Source organism: Triticum dicoccoides, chromosome 5A (assembly GCF_002162155.2).
Source record: "Triticum dicoccoides isolate Atlit2015 ecotype Zavitan chromosome 5A, WEW_v2.0, whole genome shotgun sequence".
Lineage (NCBI taxonomy): Eukaryota > Viridiplantae > Streptophyta > Magnoliopsida > Poales > Poaceae > Triticum > Triticum dicoccoides.
In genome coordinates, this window is record NC_041388.1 from 392,201,187 (window position 1) to 392,218,467 (window position 17,281).

The 17,281-nt window shown below is 46.5% G+C and overlaps 1 pseudogene; it reads right to left on the reverse strand.

Annotated features, from left to right (window-relative positions):
- Positions 1-2,426: 2,426 nt before the first annotated feature.
- LOC119301759 lies at positions 2,427-9,560 on the reverse strand (annotated as a pseudogene).
- Between the last annotated feature and the right edge of the window lie 7,721 nt (positions 9,561-17,281).

Sequence of the window (17,281 nt, forward strand, 5' to 3'; positions counted from 1 at the left end):
ATTGAGACGGAAGCATTAGTTGAGAAGTACCTTGGACTACCAACCGCCATTGGTAAATCTTCTGATGTACAGTTTGAGCACATAGCAACAAATATTCGAAAATTGGTGAATGGCTATGTTCCTAAACTCTTAAGCAGTGCGGCAAGGGAAGTTTTGATTAAAGCGGTATGCCAAGCTATCCCAACTTATTCTATGAGCTGCTTTAGACTTTCCAAGAAATTGTGCAAGAAATTAACCAATATTGTGGCCTGCTTCTTTTGGGGGGGAGATGATAATAAGAGGAAATTGCATTGGAAGAAGTGGAAGGATATTGCAATACCTAAAGGAGAAGGAGGGATGGGTTTTAGGGATTTCGAATTATTCAACCAGGCTATGCTGGCGAAACAAGGCTGGAGGTTGCTTACATCACCAGATTCTCTATGCGCTAGAGTCTTAAAGGGTAAGTACTATCATGATCATGAATTTATGTCAGCTAAGAACAAAAGAGGATCCTCGCATATTTGGAGAGCCATTCTTCATGGCAGAGAGGGTCTAAAATTAGGCCTGATAAAGAGGGTTGGTGATGGTTCTTCTATTCACCCATGGGAGGATCCATGGATTCCTTTTAACCATGGTTTCAAACCCCTAATTCAGCTTCCTGATGCAGCTATCAGTAGGGTGGAAGAATTGATTGACGCAGACAATGGTGAATGGAATATGAATTTGATTAATGCAAATTTTGTGGAACCGGATGTTAGTGTAATATGCAGGATTCCGATTAGTAATTCAGCTGAGGATATTTGGGCTTGGCAACCAGAAAAACATGGTCATTTCACTGTGAAATCGGCATATAGAGTTCTTCTCTCTAAAAGTCGTCAAACTTACCAGCCCGGGTCTAGCATCAATCAGGAGAAGGTATGAAAGAAAATGTGGAAACTTGAGGTCCCTCCCAAGGTGAAGAATTTCTGGTGGCGTATTATCCATGACTTTATACCCTGTCGTGCCGTTTTGAAGCGACGACATATGGAACGTATTGATTTCAGTGACACTTGTGGTCAACAGGAAACTACAATGCATGCTATATTTGATTGCACTTGGGCAAGGATCTTCTGGGAGCAGGTGAAGTCCCTAACTGGCATAAAAATTCCTGACCTGCATCCACACTCTTGGATGTTCGATGTGGTGGATGGTACAAAGATACCCCAATCTGAAGCTTGTATAATTTTAAGTGGAGCATGGGCGATCTGGACTGAACGAAATGCAAGAAAGCATGGAGAGTCTGGGCGCTGTATCATGCAATCAGTAAGATGGGTGATAGACTCGGTAATGGACTCAACAAGTGCTGGAAAAGTAAGCAAGCCGAAGCAATCAAAACAAATAAAATGGAATCCACTTGATGAAGGCGTGATGAAGATTAATGTAGATGCATCCTTTGATGATGTTTCTTGTCAAGGTTCGACTGGGCTGGTTATTCGGGATAGGGAGGGTGCATTACTTCGTGCACAAGCCCTTTGGTATAATTTTGCAGCTAGCTCACAGTCCATGGAAGCAGAAGCAATTCGAGATGGGGTTCGAATGGCTATTGAGAGAGGTTTCAGCAAAGTTGAGGTGGAAACTGATGCTCAAGCTATTGTTAAGTTGTGGGAGTCAGATACCTTTGATCGTTCGGAGATAGCTGCCATTCTTCAAGAGATCAGGGAGCTTTCTGATCAATTTGAGAGTTTTAGGCTGAAATTCGTACGTAGAGAAGCTAATGAAGCGGCTCATTTATGTGCGAAGCAGGCGACAAGTGTTAGGAGAAGATGTTTATGGCTTAATTACACTCCTGTTTTCCTAATGAACACGTTGTATCGTGACTGTTTGCCTGCTTAAGTAAGCAATAAAACTCTTTTATGTCGCAAAAAAAACACTTCAGGCTATTCCCCCCTCCAAGAAAAGAAAAACAACCCCTCAATAAAAAAAAGGGAAAAAGATTGCGGTACCGGCTTCGTCTTCCGGTCCGGAAGGCTCCGTTCAGATCGACGCCTCTGCTCCTCTGCTGTCGATCCCTCCGCCCCCAAATCTTCTACATCGAGCCGTGCGGCGGCGCCGGCGGCGACAGAGAGCGTCGACCTCTCCCTCCTTCAACGCTACTTTCACGAGCAGCGCAGCAGCGGCGGCCGCCGATCCCACTCTCGGCATGAGGTACTGCTCCTTCGAATCGACATGACGTTCTTCTCATCGGCTCTCCGGCGTTCTGCTTCGCTTGTCTGAACCAAACAGCTTGGGAGAGTAGCCATAGCCTATGGTGGCCACTGGGCGTCCATAGCCGTTACCGGCCATCCATGACGTAACTACACACTACACATAGAACTACAGTACTTCATTATAGATTACTATGATCATCAGCCGTAATTATTTAGTACTGTAGTAATAGATAATAGATGTGAATACAAGAGAAGTTCTGCGGGCCAGTAAACACGATCAAAGCATAACCAAACCAATGTAACTGTGCGTGTCCATCTAAGAAAAATGTGCATATGTGTGACCAAAAAGTAGTACAGTAGAAAGAAAGAAGAACACAATGTTATAAGGGGCCTGCTACGCGTCCGCCGGCTGATATTTTTGAAAGACCAGCCGGCTCGCGAGCCGTCAGATTGCCGCATCAAGCGAGCTGAGCGTGCCTCAGAACTGCAACACAGGTCTTGTTGCAGAATTATTTTTGCAACATAGGTCTTGTTGCAGATTTTTTTGCAATGGTTGTTTTGTCGCGAAAAAGAATATAACTAGGGTTTTGTTGCATTTTTTTGCAACTGAGGTTTTGTTGCAGAAAATTTCCGCAACAGAGATTTTGTTGCAAAAATTAGACCCATCATAGACCATTGCAACACCGCATATTTTTCTGAAACATAGCCTCTATTTCGGAAGCGCGTTCGACAAAGAACGGCAATGCAAGCCATCAATTGGACACGTGTCATGCAGCGGAGGTGGCGGACGCGGCCACTATGATCCGCCGGATGGCGATAAGCTTTTCCCATGTTATAAATACAGTTGTAGAGAAATTTCATCTTCTTCTTCTTCGATACGGACCGCTTCTTCATTTATGGGCAGTCCCAATCGCAACTCCAAGCATACATCAGCTGCCACTGCTGCGTCCACATTCCTCGTCACCTCCTCTACAACACCTGTGTTGTCTGTCATCACTGAATTCTCCACTGCATCCGTCGATACTGCCTCTGGCTCCTCCTCCTCCACAACGTCCGACCAGTCCTCCACGACGTCCGGCCAGTCCTCCTCCTCCACGACGTCCGGCCAGTCCTTCTCCAATTCACCCTCCACATTGCCCTCGTCGTTGCTGCCTGGCCTGCTAGTACCTTGTTCTCTGCAGAATAAACAATGCACACACACCTTGGTTAGCTACTCTTGAAGTTCAGATTAGAAATGGGCCTTCTATTACCGTGAAGGAATTCTGCAAGACCACGCAAAAGATAAAAAGCATGAATCAACACAAAGAATGCGTAACCTAGGATACGACTGGAATAGTTAGGAACAGTAAGGACTGAAAGAAGTGAAAGTAAGAGCAATGTGGTACATACTCATAGTCTGGTCGGATGTGAGCCATTCTTTTCTTGTTCTCCCTCCTTTCACACCAGCTCTTCAATTTTGGACAATCCAAAATACGCAGATCCTTCAGGTTGGTTAGTTTATTTATGCTGCCCGGCAAAGATTCCATGGCAGGGCATCTCTGGATGGCAAGCTTCTCAAGATTGGTGAGATCTCCTAACCATTCCGGCAGTGATGTGATACTGTCGCAGTCACTAAGATGCATCGACCCATGGGAGGTGAGTCCTTGCAAACTCTGCATGAACCCATCGATCCCTTCGCAGGACACAATCTTCAGTTCCCGGAGACAGGTGAGGTCAGCCAAGTGTTGTACTTTGTCCACCCGGCAATTGGACAAGCATAGAGATTGGAGGGAGGATAGGGCCTCAATAGTATCTGGTATAGTCCACAGATTGTCGCAATCTTTGACAGTTAAACTACGGAGGCCTGGGAGGCTGTGAAGCAAATGCCAGTTATATAGAGTTTTCTTGCAGTTCTTCACCACCAGTTCATTTACTGAAACAGAGGTACAAGGGTGCCCTCCTCTGGAATGGACCATTAGTTTGCTGCACTCTGAGATCACCAATTTCCAAGCTCTAGGCGTGAAAGGTATGAAGCACACCTTGTTACATTTCATAATCACCAGTTCACCAATGGCCGGGAGCATACACTCCTTACCATTTCTGTCGTATGTTGTCTTGAACTCTTCCAGGCTTTCCATATCATCCAACTCTAGGGTCAACTTGGGGAGTTGATTGAGTGTTGTTCGGTATTCACCGGTGAGGTCATTGATGTCAAATCTTGTGATGCTAGCCATCCTTCTGAAAACTGCTCGTCGGAGGTTATATAACAATAATAGTGGTGGTGGCCGGCTGCACCTCGGGAAGTCCTCAATGGTAACCTCTACAAGAGTATCAAAATGATAAGATATGGTTGCTGTCAACCAGGCTGAAAGGCGGGTCTCGTCACTATAACCATGTAGCTCAAGGCACTGCAGATGTGCTGGCAATAATTTTCCTAACAGGGTATTGTCCTCCATGGATACTTGGGAGCCCACAGTCCAGCAAAGTTTCAACTTTTGAGTCCTTCCTTCCAGTGCCATTCTTATTTGCCCCACATCTTTTCTAGTCTTCACGTTTTCAAGACAGCTTATCTCAAGCTCTTCCAAGTTTGCATCCTCGAGCTGAGCAATGTTTCTGATATTATATTCTCCATTATCAGCTTTAACCACAAGCTGACAACTTTTCAAACTGCGGCAGTTCCTCACATTTATTGACTTAAGAGACCTGATTTCACCTATCCTTTTGGGTATGCTCTTCAGTCTAATGCAACCTGAGAGGTCCAGTGTTTGCAGATTGTTGAGTTCACCTAAACTTTCAGGAAGATCACGGAGAAATCTATTATGAGATAAATCCAAATGCTCCAAACTGGAAAAGCCACTGATGCATTCCATAAATTCATGAGTTCGCTCTACTGACTGTGAGTAAAAGATAGGATTCAGGAACATGGATAGGTTCAAATACTTTATTTTGGTGAGCTGGCCCAAAACATCTTTTAGCCCTTCGAGACACGACTGCTGTTGAGCAAGATAACAGCAACGGTTTGACAAGTTCAAGTGCTGGAGATTGGTAAGCCCGCCAAGAGCTTTCTCGACCCCTTCAAAACAAGACCAGAATGATAAATCTAGGTGTGCCAAATTCTCTAGCTTCCCAAATGATTCTGGCAGGTTACCTAGTCCATGGCAACATGATAAGTCAATGTGCAACAAATTTATTAAATTCCCAAATGACTCAGGCAGATTTAATAGCCGGCAGCAACCTGACAAGTTGATGTGGACCAAAATTTTGAGATTGCCAATTGATTCCGGTAAGTTTACCAATCCAGAGCAGCCTGATAGGTTCATGTGCAGCAAACATATTAGCTTCCCAAACGAGAGAGGCAGACTAACTAATCCAGAGCACCATGATAAGTTGATGTGCACCAAATTTATTAGCTTACATAATGATTGTGGCAGTTTTTCTAATCCAGAGCAGCCTGATAAATCGGAGTAATTGACAAAAAACTACCACATTTCACGTATCCGTCCCACAGAACTACCACATTTTGAAAACTGACCAAAAACTCCAGATTAGTGCTAATTTCGTGACAAAAAACTACCAGATCGAGTTGAAGACCGATTTAACCATTTTAAACCCCTTTCTGACAGAGCTGGCCCACCTGTCGGGGCTGACGTGGCGGGAAAGTCAACTCCATTTATTTTTTACCGTTAAGTTGACCGTTACGACAGGTGGACCCCACACGTCAGCATCACCTTCTTCCTCCACCATGCCCCTGCCTCTCGTCTTCTCCAGGAAGCCAGCCAGGAGCAGCCGCTCGAGGTCCGGCTCGGGGAATGCCTCTCGTCTTCTCCAGGAAGCCAGCCGGGAGCAGCCGCTCGAGGTCCGGCTCGGGGAATGCCTCTCGTCTTCTCCAGGAAGCCGGCCGGGAGCAGCCGCTCGAGGTCCGGCTCAGGGAACTCCCTCTGTTCCTCCGGCGGGCTCCTCACCGCCCACAGGAACCGGTGCCCGGAGCTCTCTAGCCCGCGAGCGATCTACTTCAGCTGCGCCGCCGAGAAGGAGCGCGTCGGCGGGGGCCGGCAGCGCGCGCAGGAAGGCCCGGAGCGTGGGGTTGGCGAGGCGGAGTGTGTTGTGGGCGCGCCTGACCGGGTGCGCGGCGGGGTCTGGGCTGGGACGGACCGGGAGGAGGCGGAAGGCGATGGAAGGGTTGGCCGCGGAGAGTCGGGTCACGGCGGCGGCCGAGGCGGCGTCGCCGTCCGGCGGGTCGACGACGGCGAGGACGGCGCTGCGAGGCAGAGCCGACCGGAGCTAGTTCACCTGGCGCTCGTGCTGGGTTCCGACGTGGTGTAAAGCGAGCAGGCGGCCGGAGCTCCCCAGTTTCCGTCTCATGCACAAGAGGTGTTTGTTGAAATACCAAAGAGAGAAAGGAGGGGAGGAAGAAGAAGGTTGATGATGACGTGTGGGTCCCACCTGTCATAACGGTTAACTTGACGGTCAAAATAAACAGAGTTGACTTTGCTGCCGGTCCCACATGTCATAAACAGGTTTAAAATCATAAAAACGGTCATCAACTTGACCTGGTAGTTTTTTGTCACGAAATTAGCACTAATCTGAAGTTTTTGGTCAGTTTTTAAAATGTGGTAGTTCTGTGGGACGGATACGTGAAATGTGGTAGTTTTTTGTCAATTACTCGATAAATCGGTATGCTTCAAACTAGTCAGCTTCCCAAATGAATCTGGCAAATTTACAAGTCCATAGCATCTTGATAAGTCAATATGCAACAAATTTGTCAGCTTCCCAAATGATTCCGATAGATTTACTAGTCCAGAGCAACCCGATAAGTCGATATACGCCAAACTTATTAGCTTCCCAAATGATTCAGGTAGATGTATTAGTCCAGAGCAGCCTGACAAATTAATATACAACAAATTTAGTAGATCTCCAAGTGAGTCCGGTATAATAACTAGTCCAGAGCAGCCTGATAAATTAAGATATCCCAAATGCCTCAACTGACAGATAGAATTTGGTAAGTTCAGCATCGATCTGTCATTCAAATCCAAGACACGCAGGCACCTGGAATATGCAAACGAATCATCGTGAGTTCCATTTTGCCAGAGCCCACATAACGTAGCGCCCTTGTGTGGGCAGACAATTTATTGGATAACTTCAAATCAGTAACCAGTACATAGCAGCAATCCTTATTAGAGCATAATTCCTGCTGATAAGATGTCTCCGCTGTATAATGTATGGTACGCATAACATTTTTTGCAAGGCCATGCACCATACGGTTAATAGTGAACAAGATTGTACTCTTATCACTATTTCCACTAGTCTGCAACAAACGCATAAAGCGTGTTAGAGAATTTATGTTTTATCAGCTGCCTTACAAAATTCAGAGGTAAATTTTTTTTCATGCCAACATTTTGGAAAAAGGTAAAATAAGACCTAACGAACCATTCTGCCAAGCCAAATTATGAGCATGCTAAAAATTTAATAATAAAAGAATTGAGCGTAAAATTTGTGTTGGCCTATCCATACTTTGGCATAGCAAACATTGGAAGCAAACCAATTAAGCCCAAAGTCTTTTGAACATAGCGTGGAGTAACTCACCGAAACTGGCATTGTTGTTTGAAGAAGTGACATACCCAGAAGCATCGTAATATACTGTTCACCAAGTTGTTTCACAGAGAATCTGTCGGATTGCTCAATAAGACCGAGAGAATTCCATTGATAGATCAGATCATCTTTAGCTATGGCGTGACCATATTGGAACATCATAAAGTAGGTAAAGCATAGCCGTAAGCTCGATGGCATACTAGTGTATGCTAACACGAGGAATGGCTTGCTGATGCAGTCATATGCCCATACATCACTGTTCAATACTTCTGCCCATCCTGTAGCATCTTTGTATAGTAGCATGCCCCCAAGCACCGCAGCTGCTAACGGTGAACCCTTACACTTTTTTGCAATCTCGGCACCAATTTGCTCCAACCCTTGCTTGTCAAACGATCTACCTTCAAAGCGACTTCGTTGTTTGATTATTGTCCAGCACATGTCATCACTCAATGCACTAAAAGGCACATACATTATCTATGTTTGTTTCATATATCCGAATATAGATATTTTCGCCTGTTGCTATCAAGATTACCTCACTATGATTGTCCCATTCCCTTAGCATACCTCCCAACTTTTCGCTATCATCCGATGATAGCTGTGTGTTATCTAAAACAACAAGTACCTTAATACCATTATCAAATAGCTGATGAAGGCGCTTCCTTACATACTCGATGTTGTCATTTGAATCACCGCTGATCTCTTCCCCTGATACCTGAGAAATTATGGCCTTCCCCATCTCCTGCAAGGGAAAATTCCCTGAGCATTGGAACCACACTCGGGAGTAGTCTTTGAATCGGCTATGGCTGAAAACCATTTGCGCTAATGTTGTCTTGCCGCTGCCATCCTCACGCCAACCAATTTGAACTATGATGTGGTGCCCTTTTTTCATAAATATACTTTCCATTATCATCTGCATTTCTTTATCCCTTCCTACAATCGTTGGTTCTTCAAACTCTTTTACATCAATAACTTGTGGCTCGATGGTTGCATCGGAATCAGATGACATAAGATTGAATTCATCCATGTCGACTCGTAGCTTGCAGACTTCTTCTTTTATCTTCTCCATCTTACCAGCCATGAGATTCTTCTTCTCAGGGGCATTGGCACGCGGTATCATCTTCGTCAACTGCAATGAATCAGTTCTTAACCAGTTAGAAGGTACATACACCTTGAGGTATGCAAGGAGCTAAGAATACTCACACGGTCGACGAAACATGAATACTCTTATACATACCTTACGCGCAGACGGTGTCATGGTGTCTTGCAACACGTCCAAGATATCATAGGCGGCCTTAACGACCCGCCTCAGCCGGTCCCGCACCTTCTTCCCCTGCAGGTCAAGTTTGTGTATTTTGTGACCTATGGATCTCGTAGCCTATGACAGGATCTGAGTTTTTCTTCAAAATGTTTAAGGATGGTGAAGTAACATACCTCCATTTGCTGGGGGGCATCTTCTAGCAGCGGCTGTATGGCTTCCGGTGTCCCCATTATTTCCTTCGATCCCTCTTTGGGGACATCATCCTTAAAACAAAGACACCGCCTCTCTGCGTCCTCCAGCAGCGGATGTATGGCCTCCAGCATCTCCATTATTTCCTGCAAATCGCCGGTGGCCTTGTCTCCAACGGCGATGGTGGATCTGAGCTTCGTGCATAAGCTTTGGACAATGGCTTGGGCCATGGCTGCTTCTTTCTTCTCCATCCAAAATCAAGAAGCTTCTACTGGAGCCAACAATTGGATGGAGATGATGCAGCGCAGGGCAGAGGACCGTTTGTCCACCTCGTGGCTCACAGAGCAAAGCTAGGAGCAAAGGAACTGGCTGGAGCTACACATCAGGCACTAATTATGTAAGCAACAATAACTTCCTCAGTTTGTCTCGAAAAGAAGACCAGCCAGTTTGAGGCTACCGACAATGAACAAAGTTCTGAAAGCAACAATGGATAAGTGCACTCGACGCTGTAAAGCTGTTCAAAGTCCCTCTCGGACCGATTCGATTCGATATACACTGGAGAAAGCGAACTAAAGCAAATGATTCCTTGTGTCGAACCAAAGCCAACTGTAATGAATGGAGGGCATGCTCCTTCTCTCCCGTAGTCCGAGCTTAGTGTCTCACTTCAAGTTTATTCTTCTCTCTCCTCCATTGTTGCACAACAAGATTGCAGGTTAGGGTTCAGAAATTAAATTAGATAGTATTATGGCTTAATTAAATGGGGGCAAGTAGAACATGTGACCGCTGGCTAGCGTAAGGATTCCATTTTTGGTGACCAGAGGCGAGATCCACCATGGCTTTCTATAGATTTGGGTGGACAGCAAGAGGAGTCGGGAAGGAGAGAAGGAACGCAAGGAAGAAGAAAACATGCAGTGTTTCTCCCTTTTTCTTTATTCTCTGTGCTGTGGTGGGCTCAACAGTCGAACTTTTTCTCCTTGTTGCAAGATGGAGGAATCAGTCGACCCTACACACCGGAGCAAAAACGATAGCGATTCAAAGCATTTCACTGCTGCTGGTGACGGTGCAGACGGGTTCGCTGCTGGTGCTGCAGGCCATCGAAGGGAATGATATGAGCATGGCCGGTCAATCAATGGAGTCGTCTTTAGGGAAATCAAGGATTTTGCTTGATTGAACCTTGCTCGTTTTAATATTTGTCACAGCCAAGGCCATGTAATATTTGACAGAAAAAAGGGCATGCAATAAAGTAGTAGATCATACTATCTCTACACACGCTGCAAAGTGTGACCCTCTGTATGTTCATCAACAGCGCCCGTCCGCCCCTCAAATATCTGCCCGTGTCCGCTGCTCTCGCGTCCTCAACCCCGCCACCGCCTGCCTCCCTGTCGGCCACCCCTCCCCTCCACCACAACCTAGATCTGATTAGCCCACCTAAATCCAGCGAGACAACCCGCCAGGCGTGGCTCTCCATCTCGGCGCAGGCGAGCGCTGTGCGACGTCCTGTGGAGGTGCTGAGATCTATATCTCTGGCCTCCCCCCAGTGCGAGGTCGAGCTGAGATCCGCGGTTGGGGTCGAGCTGGGGAGCTGCTCCGGATTGGGAGATTATTGGTTTGCCGGCGGAGTTAGACATGTTCGAGAGGGAGGCGCAGCGTGCGGCGAGAGCAGTTACAAATGCTCGCCATACTCTGGCGCTCAGGGCCCATGTCGCGGACATCCGAGCAGGACCGGCAGAGAACTTTTGCGGGAGGAGAGCTGACAGTGGAGAGAATCCTATACTGGGCTGCAAGGGAGGCGGGATCGCAATCTAGAGAACAGAGGAGGAGATGGAGATTGTTCAGGGAGAATTTGGATTGAGTTTGTCGATTTGTGGTGCAGGATTGGTCCGATCTGATGCTCAATCCACGCCTCCAGATTCTCCGGTTCGAGCAGTGCGCGGTAGTGAAGGTTGATGAGCAGCGTGGCCGCTGGTGTTGGTGACGACGTCTCCTGAGAGGAAGGTCAACGAAGGGCGACGTGTCTCTGCCAGGAGGGCCCTACTTGTCGGGGGCTATACAGCAGGGCGGGCTGACCAGGTGACACCTGGCTTGTCCTGGTTGGCCAGTATCTCCCCCGAGCATCGGGTAGTGGCGCCTATGTAGAAGACGCCTTCTGCCGAATATAATAGCATAGTGGACAGGCTCGCAAATCAATCTCGAGCTAGGGTTCGTTGTTGTTGCAAAGATATCCTCGATTCGCTGGTGTGGGTTAGGAAGGATCTGTTTGTTAGTGGTGAATTTACTACTAGAGACTGCTATCCAATAGGGTTTTCAGATCATCTACCTATCCCAAAGCAATTTAGTTGCTCCAGAGATTGTTGGGCCAGGAGAACTGTGAAAATTCCATTTGCTGTTGTTGTCAATGGGATGGCTGGGGGTGGGAGAGATCAGAGTTCTCGTGGAGGAGGAAGATATGCTCAAGATATGCTACGGGCAGGGGGCGTAATGAGACATGACGAGTTGGGACAACCAATCACAAACCAATATGGGGGGGGGGGGAGGTCCAGAATCGGCCTGCTCGTCCTCCTGGGATCCCGCAGCCGTCTCCCATCTCTATCTACTCTAGGCCTCCAATTGTTCTCATGGCATAGCCTGCTCATATGATGCCCTCGGGCCAGATGTTTGCAAGCTACCCATCAGGAGGGCAGAACAGTCAGTTCCAAGATATGGGACAGTGGCCACAACAACAATAATACCTTTACCAGTTTATGCCTGTTCAGCCAGGTTTGGTGCCTTACCAGCAGCAGGCTCCATATAACGGCGGAGATATCTTTAGAGGGAGTGGGCAATCTTTGCAATCTGGTGTTGGGGAACGTTGCATGGGAAACAAAAAATTTCCTACACTCACCAAGATCAATCTAAGAGATGACCATCTACGACAGGAGAGATTGGATCTACAAACCCTTATAGATTGCTAAGCGGAAGCGTTAGGACACGTGGTTGATGTAGTCGAACGTCTTTACGATCCAATCATGATTCGTCCCACGAACTCCAATCTAGTGCCGAATGGACGACACCTCTGCGTTCAACACACGTACGGCTTGATGACGCCTTCACCTCCTCGATCCAGCGAGCGATGGTGAAGTAGTAGTTCGAGTCCTCCGATAGCACGATGACGTGATGGCGGTGGTGGTGGAAAAATCTCAGCGGAGCTTCACTAAGCACTAGGAGAAGAAGATGGACTACGAGGGAGAGGAAGGGCATCACCGTGGTGTGGAGATGTGCTCAAGGGTGCGGCTGCCCTCTCTCTACCTATCTCTATATATATAGGGGGAAGGGAGGAGGAGGGGGCGCCCTAAATCTCATCTTGGAGGCGGTGGCCAAGGCAGATGGGGCGCCCCCTAGGGAAACCCTAGGGTGGTGAGGGAACCCTAGGGGAGGACCCACCTCTCCTGGTTATGTGGGATGGGGTGAGGGGGCGCATAGCTTCTTAGTGGGTTGGTTTGCCCCCCTGGCCCATGGGGCCCCAACACTTGCCCCCCTCCCGAAACCCCTTTCGGTCATCCTGGTCATCACCCGGTACCCCCGGAATACTTCTGGACTCCAATATCCTTCGTCGAACATATCAATCTTCACCCTCGGATCATTCCGGAGTTCCTCGTCATGTCCGGGATCTCATCTGGGACTCCGTACAACCTTCGGTAACCACCATAATGACTCAACTATACTTATATCATCACCAAACGTTAAGTGTGTAGACCCCACGGGTTCGAGAACTATGCAGACATGATCGAGACACCTCTACGGTCAATAACCAATAGGGAGACCTGGATGCCCATAATGATTCCTACATATTCTACGAAGATCTTTATCGGTCGAACCTCGATGTCAAGAATTCAGCCCAAGATTCGATCGTCGATATCTTCATACCTAGTTCAATTTCGTTATCGGAAAGTCTCTTTACTTCTTTCGTAATACAAGATCCTGCGACTAACTCCTTACACTGGTACGCTTCGGTGCTATACAAATGATTTTTAACCCCTTTTCACGACGACATTTGGAACCGTCGCCAAGTGAGTGTGGGCGATAGGGGGTCCTTCCCACACAACCCAGAAATCATCGGGGATAGGCCCTCTTGGGACACCAAATGAGCTCATGTGCGATCGGGCGAGGCATCAAAACCTAATCATTTTCGTAGGTATGTACATCCCACACGATGAATCCCAAAAAACATTTTCGTAAGTATGTACGTCCCACACGATGAATCCCAGAAAAACATTTCCGTAGGTATGTATATCACACACAGTCAATCCAAGGAATACATTTCTGTTCTTATGTACATCCCACACAGTCAATCCAGGGAATATGTTTCCGTTCATATGTACATCCCACACAGTTTTTATGTGTAGGATCATGTGTGAAAGGTGTAACTATCACACATGGTCTACCTTGGTTAAGTGTTTGCTTTTATCAACTACATCACACACGATTTGATAAAGAAAACTGTGTGGCATTGGGCTATCCATCGCAAGCGCTTTTACTGCTAGAACCGTTTGCAAAGGTCCATGACACATTTAGCAGGTTTATTATTTTATAATTAACAATTTCAGTATTACGCAAATTCACATTTCATATCGAACAACTATTTTGCCAATTTCATATCAGGCACATAAATATATTATAACATCACAATACGATAGTTATATGAAAACAACACAATACAACATATAGCTAGTTCAACTTCATAAGAACAATATATTCATTTCCCTAATTGAGATCATCCAGGCTCGTCTTATCCACCTCTATTTTCAGTTCAGTAAGAACTTGTTTTGCACTGGCCAACTAGGAAAGTGCCTCCTCCTTCGCCAACATCATCTTAGCAAAGTCTGATTAAAAAAATCTAAGCTCATTCTCCACCTTCCTCTTTTTACCCCGCATCTTCAAATAATCTTCAGCGTTGACAATAGTTTCTTTAAGCCCACGTCTATTCTCTTCCTCATACATGCTCCAGAGCTTCGCTAGGCACATCTTCAAATACTGTGGCCACTCTTAATCAACCCACTCCAAGTAAGAACACTTTCGTTCATTTTATAATATTTAAAATTAGATCAGTAACAATTGTAGAAACAATGGGTTTATAGCAACATAGAAAATCACTAATGTTTATTTTAAAAAGCTGAAGAAACATGTTAATTATGACGTATCTTCTTAAAAAGATCAATGTGCAAATGAATTAATTTCTACTGAGACAACAACCAGATTCTGGAGCATCAGAAGCTATAATTAACTCCAAGAACGCTACAAGTTCTTACTCATGTACAATAAATAACAAATTGAACATTTTATGAGGAAGGTAAATATAACTGCAACAACATAGCGACAGTGTTTAGATGACAACAAATTGATATTAACAGGTGTGTACATGCACAAATTTAGTAACATAGAACTAATAGCACTAAGGCCATCCACTATGTATGCCAACAGTGGGTTAAAGACAACTGTTGCTACATCTCACACCGATGCCCTGCACTGGCGAGCTGATGCAGTGGAAAAAATCAGGTACTCGGACTTCGGAGCACGTAGTTGCTTCGATGCCCAGTTCCTTCGTGCCATAAATATTTAGTATTTTACTGCTTGACTGCTCGGATGTGTGGACCAAAGTTGGCTGCACAAACTGCTGAAGCGGTGCCAAATATTTTTCTAATGGCACCGCTGATGAGATTGCAAAAATTTAAGATACTAGGTACAAACTGTGACACTGTCTTAGGATGTGTTTGGTTGAAGGTGTGGTATGAATGGGTTGGGACCGCGATAGTGTGTGAATCACATCTAACAAATGATTTGTAACAATGAAAGAGGGTCTAACCTTCTCTGCACATGGCAGAAACTTCCTCCCACTGTCCACAGATTCAAACGCGATTAGTTTCACGCATGGAGATTGATGGTGACAATGACAAGATAGATCTTCAGCCACCCTACTCCATTCGTTGCCACTGATGGTCCTAGGGAGCTATAAGAGGAAGAAATGACTCAAATCGACTGCCGGGTAAAAATCCTTCATTCCAAGTCATAGCCTGAGAGAGAGAGAGAGAGACAGAGAAGAGAGGCATACCCGGGTGGTGAAGGAGTCGTCGCCGGAGGAGGAACCGTTGGAGTGGTCTTTGAAGAAGACCATGGCGACCCTGGCGATAGATGCGAGATGACGAGAGCGAGGAAGCGGCTATGGCTTAGGAAGGAAGGAAGGAAGGAAGGAGGAAACATGGAAAATGTGACTTGTGGCCGAGGAGAAAGGGGTGGGGAAGGGGGGAGGGGGCGGGGTAGATATTTTGGCGGTAGGCCAAAATTTTGGAAATATGGAGGGTAACTTTGCGCGCGGTGCCGCCGGATCATTCACTTTGAATGATTGTGTGCATCACAAACGATTTTTTCGCTTTACGCGCATGAGATGAGTTTGATAATTCAAATTTTGGTGGAAATTTCCCCGGATACGTCATTGCATAATTTAACATCGCTTGCTAATTTAGGCACACAAAAGAGCGTAGAGCAGACAGACCACACTTACTGAGTCGAGCAATTTTAGTAATTAAACAAAGCTAGTTGACCTAAACATTGCTCTAACGAAAGACCAACATTAAAAACAAAGCCTAAGTACACATAATTTTGACAAATCCGCCGTCACGCCAGCCTATGCATTATCAGTGTGAGACGAGATGTCGATGACTTGTCCTAGCGACATGCCGCCGTTGGTGGACTCTGCGCCCCCTGCTGAAGTCGACCGCGTCCTCAGTGTCGGCCTCAAGGTTGTAGTACTCATAGTAGTGGCTGCGCCATAGCTCGCACTGGTACTCCATCGCTGATTCCTCTATGGACAGACTCTTCTCTACCTCGACCTCGTCCACGCGTAACTCCTCCTAGCGCCCCTCGATCCTCGCCGCCTCCTGCATCTCCAGCTCCCGCTCGGTGACCTCATGAGGAAGCAGGTGCTCCATGGTCACCGCCGCCTTCTCGGACGTGGGTTGCATGCTGGAGTCCGAGGTGGCTTGGAATATCTTGGCGTGTGCATCCTCGATCTTGGCATGGATGGCCTCGACCCGGGCCAGGGCTACATCAGCGGGACGGATGGAAACTCGAGCGCTCTCGGCGTTTGCAGCCGCCGTCGCAGCAGCTGCTGCAGCCGTCTTGGCTGCTGCAGCTGCCCTGTCGGCTGCCGCAGACGCCCTCTCGGCGGAAGTGGTCGTGCTCAATGTGGAAGCGACGACACTCTTGGCGTAGGCGGCCGTGCTCTCGGCGCAGGCGGCGGCGCTCGGGGGGGGACGGGGGAACGCGGCCATCGTACGAGCCTTCATGAAGTGTTTCCACGGCGTCATCTTTGCAAGAAGGGGGTGTGGGAATGGGGATCGGGATTCGTGGATTCGGGGGTTGCCGGCTCTAGAGCAGACGAGCCGGCGAAGCTTAAGGAGGTAGACTTAAATAGACCCATATATTTTCATCGCAAACGGTTCCCAGAAAATAACCGTGTGTGATGTTGTAGATGTTTTTTATTAGCTGTGAAAGACGAATTTGGAGTAAAGTGGCAATGGATAGTGTTTTAAATGAACGAGAAATTTTGTAGTACTAATACAACTGTCATGTCAAATTTTGGAAAATTTCAGGGGTCATTTGAACTTTTAAGATATTTAAAATGATTTTCTAGTCATTTAATGACCGTAATTGAAATTTGAACTACATGTACATGCAACAGCTAACCATAACGGTTTGAAACGTCATATATTGTGTACTTGTGTGCGATTTAATTCCATGTGCGGTAAATTGGAAGGATTTTTCAAACATATTGGTCTAACGGCTATGACATAATTAAGCATGGAGTGCCATGGCATTTAAATTTCAAAACATTTAAAAAATATCAGAAACACATGAAACCTTGGTTGATGTAATGTCATGCCATCAAGATGATGTGGTAAAAATTTGGCATGTATGACGAAAGTTTGGACACACACCCCTCACAAACCGGAGCAACTCATTATAAGGCTCGTGGTTCTGAGAGGGAACAATGCATGTTTGATGACGAACGGGAGATAGTTTCCTCTTACGGCCTTTAATTTTTTCCCTACGTTTAAGGTGCACTACT